Genomic DNA, 3,700 nt, shown 5'->3' with positions numbered 1-3,700 from the left:
ACCGGGTCTCATTCTGTCTCCCAGGCTGGAGTGCAATGGCATGATCTTGGGTCACTGCAACCTCCGCCTTCTGAATTCAAATAAATCTCCTGCCTCAGCCTCCCCAGTAGCTGGGATTACAGGCACATGCCACCATGTCTGGCTAATTTTGTATATTTTTAGTAGAGACAAGGCTTCACCATATTGACCAGGTTGGTCTCAAACTCCTGACCTCAAGGGATCCACCCGCCTCAGCCTCCCAAAGTGCTGGGATTCCAGGTGTGAGCCACCTCTCCCAGCCGCCATTATTTCTTTAAGGCATTCAGGTTCCACTATGCCATGGATTATTTCAGTAACATTGTTTGCTCTTCTTTCAATTTGCATAATCCTATCCCTAAAGAGACTGAAAACTAGGAACATGCCACTCCCAGGCTCCTTGGGACTCGACACATCCTCCTGGGATCATCTCAGAGGGAACTGGCTGTGCAGGCACTATGGAGGTGGTGCTGATCTTTCTATGCAGCCTGTTGGCCCTCATTGTCCTGGCCGGTGCAGCTGACAGGGAGAAGGAAATTGACCCTCTTCATTATGACTACCAGACCTTGAGGACTGGGGGGTTAGTATGTGCTGTGGTCCTCTTCTCCACTGGGATCCTCCTTATCCTAGGTTGCAGAAGCAAGTGCAGTTTCAATCAGAAGGGACCCCAAGACAGGAGGAAGCCCAGTGGGGAACCTCATCACTGCAAATGCAACAAAGATCCAGAAAGCAGAGAATTGAATGAAGTGCAGCCCTCCGGTGGGAAGCCTCTGGAACCCAAAAGCAGCTGCTTGAACTTTTAGATGCAAATGTTGATGTTTAAGAAAACAGCCACTTCAGCAACAAATCTTTCCCCAAGAGAAGCCGGTAACTTGTGTGTCCCCACACGCCCTTCCCTGTCCCTTCTAACACCATTCCTCCACCTGATGATCCAACTAATCTCTTGCCTCACCACTGCAGCCTGCAGGCTCCTCCAACTCCTGTGATGTGTCTGTGTGTGTGTGTTTGCTGACTCTAGTGTTCATAGCTACTTGTTCATGGTTATTACTGTTAGTGAACTGTGGACACGCTTTCCTGGGCAGGGGCTGAGCCATGTAGCCATCTGCTCGTCTGTGCCCCCCATCACCTCTCACTCCTGGGAGTCTGCTTTTTCCCCTGGGAGTCTGGCTCCTTCCCTTTAGAGCATGGGCAGGAGTCTCCAGTTGTCTTGGGACCTGGGAAGATTTGCACCACTTTCATTTTCTTTCTTCATGCAATCTCTTCACTCCTTTTACAAGAACCTCGCTTCCTTATCCCACTCCAACCCCAGTCTGTTCTGAAGATCAGTAATTAGAGATACAAAGCAAAGCAAGGAGTTTGTGAGCCCAGCATTGCCTTCAGCAGGCTACTATACCCTTCGATGGTTATTTTTCTCCCTGGGGAAGCCCCAGGGAGCCCTATCTGCCCTGCCATTCACATAACACCCAGGGATTCCAGGTCCAGATCTGCTGCTTTTTTTTCTTTTTTTTTTCAGAGTCCCACTCTGTCACCCAAACCGGAATGCAGTGGCACAATCTCAGCTCACTGCAACCTGGGTTCAAGGGATACTCATGCCTGGGCCTCCCGAGTAGCTGGGACCATAGGCATGCAGCACCACGCCCAGCTAATTTTTGTATTTTTAGTAGAGATGGGGTTTTCCCTGGCCTCAAGCAATCCACCTGCCTTGGCCTCCCAAAATTCTGGGATTACAGGTGTCAGCCACCGTGCCTATTCCAGGCCCAGGGCTTCTAATCTGCCCTTGGGGAATGTAGCCCTTGTATATCTTATCAGCAATAACCCCAGGGGCTCTGGTACCCTACCCCTCTCCAACCTTCCTGCTTCTGAGACTTCAATCTACAGCCCAGTTTTTCTGAACACAGGCTCCCATCCCTGAAGCTGAGTCTCCAGCAGGTGATGACTGCAGGATTCCCACTCTGTTGTGGCCAGCACACTGGAATGGACAGAGGGAGAGTAAGGGGCCTTTGCTTATCTGCCCATGTCCCCTTGGTCAGCAGAGACAACTCCCACATGATTTGTGCTGCCTGTCAGTGGTCAGAGAGGTGAGTGAGGTAGGTTAGAGACCCAGTAGGCTCCATGCAGCACTGCTGCAGAGGGTACAGGAAGAGGTCAAAGGTCATAATGAGAATTGGAGCTCAAATGAGATCCCGCCCTTCCTGTCCTCCATGTGCCTGTGGAAATCAACCAAACACAGCCTCTGTGGCCAGACTGCTGTTTTGTGTACCACGATCTGTCTGAACAATAGAAAAAAGGAATAAAATATTTGTTTCCTAGTGAAAAAAAAAACTATGAACAAAAAACAAGTAAACTTCACTCAATGGATTATTTTTAAAGTAAACAAAAATTCTGGAATCTTTTCTTGAGAATTAAAATATTTCAAGACTTTACATAAACTAACAACTTTCTCAACTGTGTTAGTTACAGGAACCAATGAGTTTCTAACTGCAAAGGAAATTAAGAATATCAAATGCCAAAAACATCACACAATCCTTTAATCACTCAATTTTAATAGTGTAAATGCTGAAGTAAAAGAACAATTTTATGACAGTTACTTCAATGAAAATGCAAAGAATATCAGATGCTATTTTGACCTCATGATGCAGAATGTGGGCAGGACGGCCCACAACTTGGAATCATTCATTCTTTACTTCAGCTTGGACCAAGCATGTCTGTGCCCTTATGCAAACATCAACCACAATTTGTATTTGGATTATCGCCACAAAAAGCAGTTCAGAAGCAAAGGGAAAAGATCTTCTGCCTTGTGATTACTCGCATCCATGGCTCTGCTGAAAATAGATGAGGCATTTAGATCACTGAACATCTCTGTGATCATAGTGAAGCTATTACTTTTGTTGTTGTTGCAGTAGATTTTATCCTGGCTTTTCAAAATTTGATTGCATCTTTGGAATCAGAAAATACTTCTAGCAGTAATACTTTCAAACTGTCATTCGAGCTGAAAGACTGCTGCTGTTATATAGTTTGGCAGATGTTTACAACTTCCACTGCAATTACTGTATCTCAATCTGAATTATTTTTATTTTTTTATTTTTTATTTTTTATTGAGACAGTCTCGCTCTGTCACCCAGGCTGGAGTACAGTGGTGCAATCTCAGCTCACTGCCACCTCCACCTCCCAGGTTCAAGCAATTCTCTTGCCTCAGCCTCCCAAGTAGCTGGAATTACTCGCCACCATGCCCTAATTTTTTGCAATTTTAGTAGAGACAAGGTTTCACCATGTTGCCCAGGCTGGTCTTGAACTACTGAGCTCAGGCAATCTGCCCACCTAGGCCTCCTAAAGTGCAAGGATTACAGGTGTGAGCCACTGCACCTGACCTCGAATTCTTTTTAATAAAAAAATTTGTTTGCCACTTTATATAGTATTAGTTGAGGAAATCATACATCTTCCATGTTTAGTTGTTACTATATGCTGGTGACTTTCTCCATTTTTGCATACTACACAAAAAGCTTCAAAAGGAATCTTTGCTCATTTAATAAATCTCCACTTTTCAAACAATTCATCACAAAGTTTAAGCTTGAATTTAGGTATCTGGCATTGAAATATACACAAATAAAAATAGATAATAGCAACCACCACAAAAATTGAGCTGAGTGAATTTGATAATCTCGCAGCTGCCTTAGTATGTCTGTCA

At 45.0% G+C, this 3,700-nt stretch overlaps 1 pseudogene; it reads left to right on the top strand.

Annotated features, from left to right (window-relative positions):
- Positions 1-473: 473 nt before the first annotated feature.
- Positions 474-756, top strand: LOC105552010 (annotated as a pseudogene).
- The last annotated feature ends 2,944 nt before the right edge of the window (positions 757-3,700 follow it).

The sequence above is a fragment of the Mandrillus leucophaeus genome, unplaced genomic scaffold (genome assembly GCF_000951045.1).
Source record: "Mandrillus leucophaeus isolate KB7577 unplaced genomic scaffold, Mleu.le_1.0 Scaffold1145, whole genome shotgun sequence".
Taxonomy (NCBI): domain Eukaryota; kingdom Metazoa; phylum Chordata; class Mammalia; order Primates; family Cercopithecidae; genus Mandrillus; species Mandrillus leucophaeus.
Note: the sequence above shows the minus strand (reverse complement) of the source record. Positions and strands in the feature narration are given on the sequence as shown.